Source organism: Lynx rufus, unplaced genomic scaffold (assembly GCF_022079265.1).
Source record: "Lynx rufus isolate CCGP_SWC_20201006 ecotype Redwood Valley unplaced genomic scaffold, mLynRuf1.p SCAF_3, whole genome shotgun sequence".
Lineage (NCBI taxonomy): Eukaryota > Metazoa > Chordata > Mammalia > Carnivora > Felidae > Lynx > Lynx rufus.
In genome coordinates, this window is record NW_025814845.1 from 71678566 (window position 1) to 71695717 (window position 17152).

A 17152-nucleotide genomic window follows, 5' to 3' on the forward strand; every position below is an offset into this window, starting at 1 on the left:
ACCGACTGAGCCACCCAGGCGCCCCGGAAACATTATTTTCTAAAAACTTTTTTTTTTCCAACTTTGTCTCTTCAGGTATTTGATCAAAAAGTTTTAGAGAATCCTCCACAATTATTTTCTAGACAATGACAGCATACATCAATCTAAAAATTACTGTGAACAGTCCTACAGTGAATAAATTCAATTAATGTATTCACTCACAAATTTTGAATCCCTGATTTAGAAAGTACATTTTGTATTTGGAAAGCTCTCAACCTCTATGGAGTCTAACCTGGGAATTGACATCAAAACAGAAAGTGAAAAAATGTGTTTGTATTTCATATTGGTATATATATTTGCTTGAATATGTTGCCAACTGCACTAAACTTTAGCATGAAGAGTATTAAGCCCCTGGCAAGATTTCATTCAGGTGACAGTGCTTCTTTCTTTTTCTTTTTAAATTTTTTTAATGTTTATTTATTTTTGAGGAGAGACAGAGCGTGAGTAGGAGAGGGGCAGAGAGAGAGCAAAACACAGAATCCAAAGCAGGCTCCAGACTCTGAGCTGTCAGCACAAAGCCCGATGCAGGGCTCAAACCCACAAGCTGGGAAATCATGACCTGAGCCAAAGTCGGACATTTAACTGACTGAGCCACCCAGGTGCCCCAGGTGACAGTGTTTGTAAATTTACTCCTTTGATTGTTATATGTCAAGCATATTAAACAAATGAAGGACCAATTGCTGAAAAATTAGTCACAGTTCATTAAGTTCAGGATTAAACACATTGAGTAATTCAGAAACAATGGAATTTTTATACTAGGATGAAAAATGAAGAAATTTGCTATATTAAGTGAAGTATCCACGCCTTTATATTCTTGGCAGAAAACAGGTAAACTTTAAACCAGTAATATTTTATAAACACAGATAACTGATTTAGTGTTTGAAATTTATTTTTTAAATGAACTCAGTTTATTCATATACTATACTCGTATATTGTGGAATAAGCTTTATAAGAAATGAAGGGATTGTATGAAATAAAGTCAAGGTCAGGAGTACCTGGGGGCTCAGTCAGTCAAGCATCCAACTCTTGATTTCGGCTCAGGTCATGATCTCATGGTTCATGAGTTCAAGCCCCGCATCAAGCTCTGCCCTGACAGTGTGGAGCCTGCTTGTGATTCTTTCTCCCTCTCTCTCTCTGCCCCTCCCCTACTTGCGCACTATCTCTCCCTCTAAAAATAAATAAATAAGCTTAAAAAAAATTTTTTTTAATAATGACAAGTCAGATAAAGAAAGGATTTGATCATAAAGTTTTTCAGGCAATGTGTTATAACTTTCTACAGAAAAAACAAAAAATGCACTAAACATCTCTTTAGGTTATTTCTATGTGCTTTAGATGTTTCTATGTGCTTTTCATATAAAAATATGCCAGAAGCTCATTTTCATTTAAAAAGAAATGGTTGCATTAGATGTGACAAACTTCTAAGATCTGATATCATTTTTTTAGGCACCTGGAGTCCATTGATTGAATGGCAAGAAAATGCACCACCTTCTCTTTTATTTTAATAGCCAAATACTAAACTTCATTGGGAAGTTGCCCTATATCTCTCAGTTCTATTAGAACAAATAAAGGTCATCTTTAGGTAACAATATTTTGAGAATCCACTTAATATCTATGCCAGTGATGGAGTGCTACTTATGCTTGAGTTCTGCAACTAATGATAAGATAAAAATCAAAACTTGTTTTTATGTAGGTGTTAGATGTCTTTTAGACAGTTAGTGATTACTTCCAGGTATCACTGAGGCACAGTGAGCTGAAGATTCTCTTGACCCATATTCTCACACAACTTACACTCCCTCCTCTACACTCTAAAAGGCCCAAATTATTCCAGGAAGGTTGGGATCTTTGTGGAACATCTAATTACAATTTAGATGGAATCTGAACAAATTGATAAGACAAAGGGATGCAGGTACAAAAGAAAGCATAATCTGTATTACTGTATTTATTACTTTACTACAAGTTGGAGAATGTATTTAGCACAAGGACTGAATGAACTCCCTAGCTAAACTCCAAATTTGAACAGACCGAGTTCTGGATAAGACTTATGGATTGGAAGTAGTGAGGAGAATCTGTGCTATCTACAGACACCTGCCTCCCAAAGGAAAAAAATGGGATGAGCTTATTTAAGCAGAGCATGCTTAATTTAGTTTTTTCAGATTGACCAGCTAGGTGAATCTCACTCTTTCCTTTGGGACACAATGAATTCGGTTGTCTCAATGTGGAAAGAGACAGGAGGAGTGTGGATGAAGTATTCTCCCCTAACAATGTTATCTGAATGATATTCAGGGAGGTAACTATGATGTCATTGAACATATATCAACTCCTGAAGCAAGGAACCCCGGTGAGAATTTGGTTCTACCACTGAGATGCTATTTCACCTTCAGGAAACCACCCAACCTCCAGTTTTATCATTTGTAGATTAATTACAACATACCTACCTTTTAAAGTTATTTTAAAGGTTAAAACAAATAATGCATACCAAAATGTATGGAATGGGGAAAAGAGAAAATATTATTATTATATTATTAAATGGTATAGGTCAGTCAAGAGTTATTGAGCACTGTGCTAAGGATTTGGAAATGTAAAGATGAATAAGATACAGTCTCTTGACCTTGAGTCTCATGTAAAAAACAAAAATATGAACAGACCATTTCAGGGAAAAGGGCAGGAATGAGAAATAGCCTGAATACTTATGGGTGCATTGAGGTATTATTCATTAAAACCTCATGGGAATGTTTAAGTTACAAATTTTAATATAGATCATATGAATCCATAGAATAAAGAGCAACTAAGCTTTATGCCCTTGGCTTTCTTTCTATACTTACTTGCTCCTCTGACATTTATATGAACGTAAATTCTATGAAGGCAAACATTGTACTATCTAGGTCATGTCATGTGGTGGTAACACTGGATTTATCAACATCAGGCTGCATATTGTGAAAACCTAGGAAGCAAGTCACAAGATCAGCAAGCTTATGGAATAAGATTATCATCTAAGATAAAAGCCAAAGCCAAAAGGTTGCTCCCAGTGCAATAAGAGCTTCAAAAAAATGCAAAAGGAGGGGTGCCTGGCTGGCCCAGTTGGTAGAGCATGTGACTCGTGATCTTTGGGGTCATGAGTTCAAGCCATACATTGATCATAGAGCTTACTTTAAAGATAAATAAATAAGCCTTAAAAAATGCAAAAGGAAAAATTTATGCAATAGTCCAGGGGCAAAACCAAATAGGGATTAAAAATCACACACAAAAAAGATACAGGAATTATAGATTTATACAGAAGAAAGTTAGTTTATTGAACTGAGATAGTCCAATCCCTCTCACTTCCTAAACAGAGGCAGGTGTCATATACAGGCAGCTGAAAATACTCTTTGGCTTACTGTTTTCAAAATTCTCTTATTTTCAAAAAGTGTAATAAAATATACATAACATAAAGTTTACCATTTTAACCATTTTAAAGAGTACAATTTGGTGACATTAAGTACATTCATGATGTCATGCAACAATTACCACTAACCATTTTTAGAATTTTTCATTATATCAAACAGAAAGTCTGTGTCCATTAAATAATAATTCCCTGTTCTTCCCTTCCTTTAGTCCCTAGTTACTTCTATTCTACTTTTCTCTATGCATTTGTCTATTCTTTTTTTTTAAGTTTATCTATTTATTTTTGAGAGAGAGAGAGGTAGGGAGAGGCAGAAAGAAAATCCCAAGGAGGCTCCTCACTATCAGCGCAGAGCCCTACATGGGGCTCGAAGTCACTAACGGTGAGATCATGAGCTGAACTGAAATCAAGAGTCAGGACTCTTAACCGGCTGAGCCACCCAGGTGTCCCTGAATTCGTCTATTCTAAATACCTAACATAATGGAGTCATGTTTGTGTTTTGACTTATTTCATTTGGTGTAGTAGTTATGATATGCATGTTGTAGCAGGGATCAGAATTTCATTCCTTTTTAAGGCTGAGTAAAATTCCATTGTATGGGTATACACCACTCTTTTTAAAAAAACACATTCATTTGGGGGTGTCTGGGTGGCTCAGTTCGTTAAGCATCCCACCCTTGATTTCAGCTCAGGTCATGATCTCACAGTTCATGATATCAAGCCCCACATTGGGCTCCATGCTAATAGAAGCGAGCCTGCTTGAGATCCTCTCTCTTTCCTTCTTTCTCTGTCCCTCTCCTTCTTGAATGTGCTTGTTCTCTCCCTCAAAATAAATAAAATAAACTTTAAAATAAAGAAGGTGTTCTGTTTAAAAAAACAACAACAACAACATTTGGGGCCCCTGGGTGGCTCGGTTGGTTAAGGCTCTGACTTCAGCTCAGGTCATGATCTCGTGGTTTGTGAGTTCGAGTCTTGTGTTGGGCTCTGTGCTGACAGCTGAGCCTGGAGCCTGCTTTGGATTCTGTGTCTCCCTCTCTCTCTGCCCCTCCCCCACTCGTGCTCTTTCTCTCTCTGCCTCTCAAAAATAAATAAACGGTAAAAAAAAATTCATTTGTTGACAGACATCTTGGTTGTTTCCACCTCTGGGCTATTGTGAATAATGCTGCTTCTATGAATACTGGTGTACAAACACCTGCTGAGTGCTTGGTTTCATTTTTGGGGGGAATGCACTCAGAAGTGGAACAGCTGAATTATATGGCAACTACGTTTAATTTGGGGAGGAACTACCAGAATATTTTTCACCATAGCTGTACTACTCTACATTCCCATCAGGAATGCATGAGAGTTGCAATTTCTCCACATCCTCCTTATCACTTGTTATTTCTCTTTCTGTTTGTTTCTTTGTTTATTAATTACAGCCATTCCAATGGATGTGAAGTGATAGCTCATTATGGTTTTGATTTGCATTTCCCTAATGACTAACATTACTGAGCATCTTTTCATGTGCTTATTGGCCATTTGTATATCTTCCTTGGAGAAATGTCTATTCAAATTCCTTGCCTATTTTTGAATTGGGTTGTTTGTTTTGTTGTTGTTGTTGTTGAAGTATAGGAGTTCTTTCTATATTCTGAATTCCCATCCCTGTCAGTTATAGGATTTGCAAATATTTTCCTCATTCTATAGATTATCTTCTCACTCTCTTCCTAGTGTCCTTTGATGCACAAATGTTTTAATTTGGATGAAGTCCAACTGATCTATTATTTCTGTTGTTGCCTGTACGTTTGGTGTCATATCCAAGAAATCATTGTCAGCCTACTTTTAAAAGAAAGAAAACAGTAAGTAGAAACTAGAATGATGCCCAATTAGCTTTCACAATATTATTCATTATTTTTATCTTTCACTTTACTAAGTAACATTTTTTAAATGATATGGAGAAAAATCACTAAACTTAGCTAAATGTATTTTTGTTATTGCATGTAGAATTGTTATTAAAACTATCAAAATCTCTAATAAAAATATACCTAACATTGTCACTGTGCTATTCCAAATAAAAAAGACAAACTCTTTCTTCCCATTGCAAACTTGAAAAATAATATTTTTATGATATTCATGAAATGCTATAGTGCTTAGTTTGTAGTGATACATGAAAATGACTGATTTTATTACTGATGGGGAAAATTGGCAAATATCTTGTGTTTCTTCTCAAATCTCAGCGTAATTTAAAGGTTAATTGTGCATCACAAACACAGAGTATTTATATTGGAGAGTTGCTTTCTTTATATTGCTATTGATCTAAATCCACATGAAGAAAAAAGGCATTAATTTCAGGGTAAGAGGTGTCAGAAATGATTCACAGATTTCATGGAGTGTCAGGAAATGGACATCACTATTAGTAGCTTTTATGAATACTAAGGGTGAAATTCTGAAGGAACTAGGCTACAAAATAATCATTTCACAGAAGCAAATATTGACATAAAACAAATATGTCTTGTTCTTAAACGAATTGTAGAGATGAATCATGGAGATTATTCAGTTAGCACTGCTATGAGCACCATGGTCTAACCAAAGCTGTCTTCCAAGGGTATTAAAGCCTCCTTTTGTGCTCTAAAAGAACTCTAAATTCCTGAAGGAAGAACCTGAAATAAGCTGGACTCACCCTCATAAACAGAATGCAAAAGTCGCCCATCTGTTATAGATGAATGACCTTCATATTTACATACTCAAAAGTACCTGCTTAGAAAGCCATCTGGATAGTGTTACACTATTCTTGTTTGCCAGAATTTGTATTAAGAGGGCTAGAAGCCACCAATAAAAAACAACTCAGTTCAAATAGGAGATGTGGGGGAAAGAATATAGATTTGTATGTTTTTACCAACAAAATCAGAGCACATAACAAGAATGAATGTTTCAACATGAAAGAAAATTTTGATTGTACTGCTGCTGGTCATCATAATAGAAGTAAATATGTGATGCAACCAATAGACACAGATAACAATGTTGAAATGTGGGATTCGGATGGCAGGGGAAGCAGAGGCATCCTTTATATAATTTTAAAAACCACCAATTTCAGGGGTACCTGGATGCCTTAGTGGGAAGAGTGTGTGACTCGATCTCGGGGTGGTGAGTTCAAGACCCATGTTGGATGTAGAGCTTACTAAAACAAACAAACAAACAAACAAGAAACCTTGAGAAAAACACATCGGTTTCAGTTCAAATACATAGTTGGATAGCACAAAAGAGAATATTTTTTAGAGTTCCTTCATTGATCTTCAAATGTATGCGATCTGAGTAAAGAAAATAGATTAAAACCAAATATATAGGAATCTTTATTATTTCTTTCTGCAACGTTACTGACAGTTGCTCCTTAGATGAAGAGCAAACTATTTCCTTTAACATTTTATTTCTCCAAAAATATCTCCCTCGTTCTCTATCAATTAATAGGAGCCCAGGTCACCTCATCCCAGCCTATTGCTGCCTTCTTCAGATACATCCAAGAAGTCGCCAAGTAATATGTACATTTTTCGTGAAAGCACCAACTTCCAGGCATTTTCTTTTATAGTGTTTGTAATTGCGAGAATATTTTTCCCGGCACCTCAGCATGGTTGTGGATTTTATTGTATTCAAAATGACATCTAGTCCCAGTCATAATCTGACTTGCAGCAGGGCAGAGCAGGAGATGGATGGTATCCAAGGATGGTGATTATTCATAACTGCTGTGCTAAGAAACAATAAAGAAATACTTCTTCCACCACTCAAAACATGACACTTTGTTAACTCAAAATGATTTTGTGTTTTGAAACCATTTCTTCTATATAAATTTGATTTTGGGGGCGCCTGGGTGGCTCAGTCAGTTAATCGACTTCGGCTCAGGTCATGATCTCACAGCTCCTGAGTTGAAGCCCCGAATAGGGCTCTGTGCTGACAGCTCAGAGCCTGAAGCCTGCTTCGGATTCTGTCTCCCTCTCTCTGCCCCTCCTCTGCCCCTGCTCACACACTCTCTCTCTGTTCTCTCTCTCGCTTTTAAAAAATAAATAAATAAAAATAAACCTTATGTAAATATTATTTTCTGGTGGCTCATCAAATTTCAGTTTCTATAATATTTCCAAAATTCAGGTAGATAGCAGGGTACTAGCTTTGGACTTTCAAAAACAAAACAAAAAGAAAAGGTTAAAAAAATAGATATAAAGGAAATAAAATGACAGCTTAAATAAAAATGATAGTTTACTATTTGTAGAGAAATTAAAACTCTCCATGAGATATCCTTATACATGATACAAAAATATATAAATCACTGTCAAATACCACACACAAAAAAGTTCAGTGCGGTTAAGTACAACACTTCACATGTTGTTCCATTTTTTTGACCTGTATTATCTCTAGACTGGGAAAATAGTAGCAATATCAACTTTATATGTGATCCAAGTAATATTCTGACACTTTGGGGGGTTAAGCCAAACCAGGGGGCTTATCAAAGTGTTGGAACACATTACCTTAACATTGCCATTATCTGAAGGACCAGGACAAGTGTTAATCTACTTCATTAATGACTAATACTAAGCTGTGCAGGCATCGCATAACTGCACAATAATGTAAAAGGTCTTCCTGACTCAAAGGCATATTTATTCTGGGAGGGTTTGAATTTTTGGTTGAGGGGAGAGGGTTTGGTTGTTGGCCAGGTTGAGGTCACAGGGTAAGATTAGGTATTTGGAAGGAATGCACATCTTGTTTTCATTATCGAAAAGGTACAAAAACAAGCTTTAAAAAGACATGAAGACCAGAAAACAGACAGCTAGCTTGACTCCAACCCTTACCACCTACATGTTTTCCCTTACCCATTCATTTTCAAGACAAAATCTTGGGAGTATTTTATGAAGTGTAATCATGCTTTATTCAAATATAATCTTTTTGTCCTTACCTTCTGGACAGAGGGGTGGTTGAGCCAGAGTTTGAGTTAAAGGTTTTTTCCTGAGTCTTTGGAAGTCATCCAAATTTGTTTGTCAGCTGCCAGTTTGTGGGCGTTTATCTAACGATGGGGTGGTCACAGCTGATTCTCATGTCACACATGAAGTCTATGATAAGCTGGAAAATCATTTAGTGTCTTGGGAAACTCACTAAATTTACAAAGGTATTCATCATTGCCTTGATATTGACTTACATTTTAGTGTTTACCATGATAACATAGTTTATCAGTTAAAAATAAAAATTGGCAATGCTGGTGCTACTTTCGTAAAGTTCTTTATACTCTATGAAGTAGGTTTTTTTTTTTTTAAGTTTATTTATTTTTAGAGAGACAGTGCACAAAAGTGGGGAAGGGGCAGAAAGGAGAGAGAGAATCCAAAGAGAGAATCCCCTGACATGGGACTTAATCTCGCAAACCATGAGATCATGACCTGAGCTAAAATCAAGAGTCATACACTTAACCAACTGAGCCAACCAGTTGGTAGTTTCAAAGATAGATATTTATTAATGGTCTTGATCATGTATTAGACAGAAATACTTTTTAGGATTAGCACTACAAAAAAGAAAATTATTTCTTTCAAAAGGCCAATTAGTAGTCTGGGATCTAAAAAAATGTTTTGTTCCTAATTCAACATTGCATATTTTATTCCTATCTGCCTTGAAAAGAGAGGATCTTGGAAGTTTTTGTGTTGGAATTTAGTATTTGCGTGCAAAAGCAATGTCCTCTATGTATCAAATATGGAATTTATTATTTTGAGGATATGTTTTAATATAAGGATAAAAATGTCATCACAAAACGTAGTATATCACGATAAAATGCATCTACTATCAAGTGTTTATTTTTTTCATCAACTCAACATTTTTTTTTGAATGTCTACCAAATTTCAGACACTCTTCTGGGTGCTGGAATTTATAAACACTGAAAAACAAAAGAAAAAAAAAGCCAAAATCCCTTCCCTTGTGATGAGACAACACTAAGAACGATAAATAAAATTCATAGTATGTTAGTGATAAATGATCATTAAAGCAGAGGCAAGAGGGTAAGGAAAGTTACACGTGGATAACAATCTCAGGGATCAGTGGTGATTCAAACAGGATGCATGGAATTCCTCACTGAAAAGGTGGAATCTGAGTAAGGACCAGGAGGAGGTAAGGGCACAAGGCTTGTGATTTCTAGAGGAGAAGCCTTCCAGACAGAGGGATACTCCAAGGACAAATGCCCTAAGGCAGTACTACACTTGGCATCAGCGGGGTGGAACAGAGTGAGCTAGAAGGAGAGCCAGGACGAGGAAGTCAGAGAAGTTAAAGAAGCCAGAGATGGCAAACCTTGTTCATCATCAGGAAACCACTGAAGGCGTTTGAGCAGAGGAATAATATTACTTGACCTACATTTAACATGATTGCTCTATACGCTTTGTTGTGAGTAAACTGCTCCAGACAGAGCAGGGAAACCAGTTAGAGTATTGCAATAATTAATAATATTTTATTAGGATATAAGATTTACACATATAAATTGAATAGAAAATAATGTGAAGAAGGATATAATTTTGCTGCTATATAATTATTCTTTTAATCATCTTTAATGGATTGCCAAGCACTATCAAAGTTGTTTCATATTTCTTTTCTTTCCCTAAGTTTACAACTTCTATTGGACTTTACTCTGTAGCAACCAGGAAAAAAAGGTCTCCACTTCACAAAAAATGTTTATTCTTTTATTACTTTAACAAAAATGTATAAAGCACCAATATGTTCCAGGCATAAAGATAGTCACTAAAGATATGAAGATGAATAACAAGCAGCTTTTTTTTTTTAATTCTTACAGTCTCATGAGCAAAACAGAAATACGAAAAGATATATGTAATACATTTAGAAGCACAATGCCAGAGATATGTCCAGGGCACTGCTAAAGCGCAGTCAAGTGTATAGATAGTAAGGATACGTATTTTAGTCTCGTAAATCACGATGAAGTTCCCGAGTATTGTCCCAAGTAGACTTTACTCTCCTCAAACTCTGATCCTTACACTTTTAGACATAAATAAAGCCATTCACCTAGGAAATAGTTTTCAGAGACATTAGAGAATTTAATTTTCTCTTAGATACCCAGTATTCATTTCACAATGTTTCAAACATATGAACCACTTCAAAATGTCTATTCACATATATTCAATTTCATTTTTTTCTTCTTGTCCTCATGTCATTACCACCACTTGTAAAAACGGAAATTTTTCACTGAAGTCTGTGTACATCCATCCATCAGTTTATCTCTGGAAATCATCCAATCTTGTCTATAATACCAGTTGGCTGCTTTCTCATAATGTGATAATCACAGCTGGTTCTTATGTCACTTATGAAACTCTATGAGAAACTGGAATATCATGCAATATATTGGAGGAAAAGAAATGACATTTGCAATTTCACTTATTAGTAGAGGTGTATTGGTTCACCAAAAAGAAGAAACACGGGACTAACATAATTTTTTTGTCTCTATCAGAGAAATGCCATAGACATAATGAGTTTGATTTCATCATGGTATTTGACAGATATCCCATGTGAATCTGGTTTGGCAATTGTATACAACTGTGTTAATAACAATCAATTTGCAGGGAAATAGTTTTAATTCTATGCCACAAAATGTTGATTTGATTTTATTTGGCTTCTCCATTCTTATAAGTAATATTTATTTATTTATTTATTTAGTTTTATTGTGAAGTTAGCTAACATACAGTGTAGTCTTGCCGTCAAGAGTTGATTCCTGTAATTCATCACTTAATAAAATACTCAGTGCTCATCCCAACAAGTGCCCTCCTTAATGCCCATCACCCACCTTCCCCACCCCATCAACCCTCAGTTTGTTCTCACTTATGGTTTGCTTCCCTCTCTATAACTTTTTTTTCCTTCCCTTCCTCTATGGTCTTCTGTTAAATAATATTTAAAAGAAGCTAATTCAAAATACCTATCACATACACCAACTGTTCAGTAATGAACATAGATGTGAACAACGTTATCAAATTAAAAATGATACAGGGGCCCCTGGGTAGCTCAGTTGGTTAAGCGTCTGACTTCAGTCATGTCATGATCTTGTGGTTTGTGGGTCTGAGCCCCACGTCAGACTCTGTGCTGACAACTCAGAGCCTGGAGCCTGCTTCAGATTCTGTCTGTCTGTCTGTCTCTCTCTCTCTCTCTGCCCCTCCCCCACTCAAATTCTGTCTCTCTCTCCCTTTCTCTCTCTCTCCTTCTCTCTCTCTCTCCAAAATAAATAAACATTATTTTTTTAAAATGATACAAAACTAGGAGCACATCTTATCTAAATTAAAGTATCAGTTACCAAAATAATCTTGATAGGTTTGAACAATAGGGGAAATTCTATAGAAATAAATTATAAACTTCATTTGTAATTAATGGAAAAAGGAGGTGATAGGATTTCTAAGCTGAAAGAGCTAGCTGTTCCTCATTTACTCTTCCTGATTTCTCATCAAAATTCTTCAAAAAAGTCACAAGAAACAAAGTGGTAATATCATTGGGAACTAGTTATTCTAGTCAAGTTGTACCAGAATCCTGAAACACATTATCAGAAACGGCCATGAAGTTGGTCAGAAGAGAGTTCCAGTCACTCCATGCTGAACCTCTTTCTCGGGAACATACAGACATCAACATTACATATTCATTTAATACATATTTATTGGACAGTCATGATGTTCTAAGAACAAGCTGAACTCTGGAGTTCAAAGGAGAGAAAGCACAGTTCTCATTGTCTAATGCAGAAGATAAAAAATGATAACCACAAATGTTAAGAGTATATTTAAGGATGGTACATGGTATCCACTGGAAGTCCTTCAAAGGGACATTGAACCAAGCTTAGAAGAGTCAGAGGGATGCTTCTGGGATACATGATCTGAAACAAAATTGGGAGCTAGCCAGAAGGTGCCGCTGAACAGTGGTACAGTGTAGTGTAGTGAAATCAGATGCGAGGTTGGGGAAAGTTGGTGACGAAGTTTAAAGCTTGAGTGAGCAGCATGTGCAAAATCTTGGAAAAAAGAGAAGGACTAGACATAGTTGGCAGAATTATCAGTAGGAATATGAGGGTGGAATAGAGACCACTGGGACAGTAATGAACAATGAGGCTAGGGTAACAATCAGAGGCCAACTCTAAAGGTGTTCTATGCCATCCCAAGAAATTTGGACTTTACATTTTATTTTGATATGAAGCCTTTAGAGGGTTTTAATCAGGCTTGACATAATGAGATTTGCATCTTATTTTATTTTTAATATAATTTCTTGTCAAATTGGATTACATACAACACCCAGTGCTCATCCCAACAAGTGCCCTCCTCAATGCTAAGAGTGGAGGGTGGATTGGAGTGGGGGCAGACTGGTGTGAGAGAGACTAGTTAGGAGGATATGGAAATTCATGCTAGCAGTAATGGTGGCCTGAGCTAAGGTAATGTAGAGAAATGAAAAGCAACAAAATACTGTAAAACCTTGGTTTATGAGCATAATTTATTCCAGAGACAGGCTTGTAATCTAAAGCACTTGTATATCAAAGGGAATTTCAAGAACCATTGCCTCAGTTGTGATCATGTGACACTTGGCAACACATTCTACTCATATTGCAAGATGTCACTTCTTTATCAAGTTCAAATTTATTAGAAATGTTTGCTCGTCTTGCGGAACACTCACAGACCAAGTTAATAGCAATCCAACGTTTTACTGTATATTAAAAAGATACTAAATAGAAATGACAATATTCAGAGAAAATACATTAAAAAGAAAATAACTAGATCTTGGTAATCAATTCTTATAGGATCTCAGGAAGGATTTGTTAAAATGGTATCAAGACCTTGATGTAGACAGATGAATAGACTACATCAACCTTTCAAATCAGGAAAAGTGTATTTGGAGAATGAAGGGGAGAAATCACAAATTAAGTTTCAGATATATTCAGTGAAAATTCCTGAGGACAAGTAGAGACCTCCTCTAGTAAATTACAAATCTGGGTCTGTAATGAAGAAATGGTGTGGGGTGAAAATTAAATCTCTGGAAATGGATGAAATCATCCAGGCTGAGCTGGAAAAGAGATGAGAAAAAGGCTGAAAGTAACACCTTGGAAAACATTTTAGGATAAAACAGGATATTAAGCTTATATTGAGACTGAATCAGAGTAGCCAGAGAGGTAAATATAAGTCAGATGATGACAGGAAAGAAACAAAAGATTTCAAAGAATGACTGGTATAAAGTAATAATTTATGATGAATGAGTTAATATTTGGGAAACACATAGAATAATGCCTGACCCATGGTGATTCTCTATAAAACACATTGAATGCTATTGAAAAATTAAGTTTATGTAACTAAAATGTCCCTCACCACCACCAACCTGGCAATACAAGTAGAGACAACTTAGCAATGATACCATGTTTCTTCATCTCATGGGCATCTGGAAATACTTTTTGGGAATACAAGTTTTGGGATGCCCCTCTCAAGTAGTCCTCGTTATCTTTTAGCTCCCATAACTTTGAGGCGTATTCCCTTGTCAGTCACTCCTATTTTGGCTTCCTCTTAACAAGGATTTTTACATAGGCAGTTACCTCACTATCACCACTATTAAGTAGGGCAGCTGTGTGAATCCAGTACTCATTTCCAAATGGTCACAGGTGTACTAGTCCTTGAAATGTTAAAGTACTATTTGAACTCACCGAGAAAGATGGCTGTTTTCTTGGTGAGTTCTGGGACTCAGATGGCTGGGAATTAGCTAGAAAGAGGAAGCTGATGTTAAGTTCATAACATCAGTGAATGAAAGTAGGTGACCAAAGGCTGACAGGCAACGATGATGAGGGATACAGAATTGCAAAGACTAAGAGCAGGAATATCAGTGGCATAGCAGGTTTGGCATAAGAGAGAAGGCAAATTATCTGGAAACCATACTGTGAATGAAGAAGAGGATAAGATGACTTCCACTCCCAACACTGAGGTGTGTAGAGCATGCAGGAATAATCATCAGTCGAGAGAATGCCTTCAGGAATGAGCCAGACTTTAGTGAAGATAGGAGTAAACTATGCTACAAGAGACATAGTATGCAAGGGAATTCACTTACTATAGAAAAACACACACAAAGGGGTGTAGGAAAAACAAAACAAAACAAAACTGTGAAAGGATGGACTAGGGATAAGAACAGAACTTTGTGAGGGCACCTGACTGGCTCAGTTGGTAGAGCATGCAATTCTCGATCTTGGGTTGTGAGTTCAAAATGCACGTTGGGTGTAGAAGTTACTTAAGAAATAAATAAGAATACTCAAAACTTCATAAGATAAATAAACAACAGACCACTTGTGGTTGAAACTAAGAGAAGGTGAGCATCTAGGGGAGCTCACCCAGGAAGAAAGTGGGCCAGCGTCTTAATTTTGCGCCCAAGGGAGACAAGGACAAAATGGGCAGTGACAACCTCTCCCTTCCTCAAATTATATTTTCTGAGATTGGTAGACATTCTGCACCCTCTTAGGACCTCCCAGGTTGTAAAGCTAGGATTGTTTCCCTTGTCCATCCATAGTTACAATCGGGCAAGGTAATACCAAGAGGCTCCAAACAGATCATCTCAGGGTCACACATGTTCCTTTTGCAGAGTGGTCCATTATCTCTTGTGGGTCAGCATCATTACTCTTGCCAAGATGGTAACCATCTCAAATAAAATTAGTTACCTTGCACTTTTCATCTTAGAGTATGTTCCCTGCTTACTCAGGTACTTCCTACAGAGAATGGCAACAAGTTTTAACCTATTTTGTTCAATTTTATTTTCAACTTTCTTGGCATTTTTCCAGAGCAGAGTTTCTCATCAACGTTATTAACAGTTTGGGATGGATAATTCTTTGTTCTGGTGGTGAGTGGTCTTGTGCAATGTATGATGTTTAACAGGATCCCTTACCTCTACCAGAGCTGCTAGTAGCATGCAGCATGCTTTGAGTCTAAGGACCAAAATGGTTCCCAGATATTGCCAAACATCCCCTGGGGAACAACACTGTTCCAGTTGAAAACCACTAGATGGAGAGCAAACCAGTCCTAGTCAACTGAGCACTAAAGTCATGGTTTTTTCAATAAGCTTACTAGATCTTCACACAAATGTCCCTCTAGTCACTTGCTCTGGGAATCAGGCTTCTTAGTGAGGTATGCAAATTAGATGTTCTCTTTTATACCCTCTGATTCCCTGTCCCACTTGCATCAAGACAAGAAAGGTGATGTTAAGGCATTGCTGCAATGAAAACTTGAGTGGTTGATTCTATTCAAGAGCTGTATCTGAATTTACAAAGCCTTTTACATCTAGGGTTTCGTTCAATCAATATATTGAGTACAATATAAGAAACCTGTCTTCCACTAAATCATTTTATAAGATTTACATTCATTTTTTATATTCCAGTTACCACAGGGGAAGTGAGACAAATTTAAGCATACAAAGGGATTATAAAACATGCTTCCCCCTGCTTCTGACCCTATGCCAACCATTCCTGGAATAATGGTGGGGAAAGGTAGACTCCCAAAGCCACAAAGCCTCACTGGCCTGGCAACAGTGACTCTTTCAGGGCTTTCTTCTATCCCCTGCTGATTTGCTCCACCCCTTTTCAGTCTGTTGATCTTACCTGATTCTCTGACAACTCAGTGCTCCAACTCCATTGTTAGGATATAGGGAGAAAAATGCTTATCTCAAATGCTTGGAAATTCAAACCTCTATCATATGGTAAAACGATTCCCACTGAGACAATTTGGTTTCCTAAGAGTTAACATTTTACCACTGTGTAAATGTTCTTAATTATAAGCTGCACACTGATTTGTTTGTATGTCATTTAGAATAAATGCTTAGATCATTCAGCTTTCAAATTTATCTCAAATTTCAAATATTCACATTAATTATAGGTAAAAACAAAAGGTGTTCATGTTATTATCAACAGCTTTTCTTTTATATGTATGTCTTCCTTAATCAGATTGATTCTAAAAAATAATCCCTGAATTAAAAAAAAAAAGAAATTGGATGCTTTTCACAAACAGGAAATAGAGTGCAATGATTTAGAGAATAAACTTTGAAAGCAGATCTGTATTCAGTTCCATTTACTAGCTGCAGGCCTTGAGCAAGTCATTTAAATTGTTTCCTCAGCTATAAGATGGAAATAACATCATACGCGTTTCCATAGTTTATGTTCTGATTAAATAAAACAATGCATGTAAATTATTAACCATATTGCTTATCAAACAGTAAGCACTCAGTATTAGCTGTTTTTATTATAATGTAAAAATTAGTTATATAAGTCTATATGGAACAGAAATAAAAACTGAGCACTGGATACTTGAAAAATATGTATGATAAATGTACTTTACTTTTTACTGACCTTAGTTTCTGAGTTGGGGAATTTTTGATGGTGAAACAAAGGTTTGGGTTCAGAGATGGAAGAATGAAACTTAGATTGAAGTCTGGGGGATTATTTACATTCTTGGTTGAGGAATGGCCTCTGCCTTAATGTAGACCTGGCCCTGTTTAAAGTTTGAAGTGGGATATATCTTTCTTCAGTTTTCTTAAATATAATCCTTGCCTAAACTACTGAATAAATGAAAAGGATGGGGATGAAATTACTTTATGTAAAAGCAAGTGTTTCATAGTTATATGTACAGATAATTTATAATAAAATCAGAAATACAGAAATAAAACAATAATCATATTGACTTAATATAATCTGCACTGGAAGATAAAATTAATTTCACCTAGAAGAGATGTGAGAAAGGTATAATTGATGTAATGACC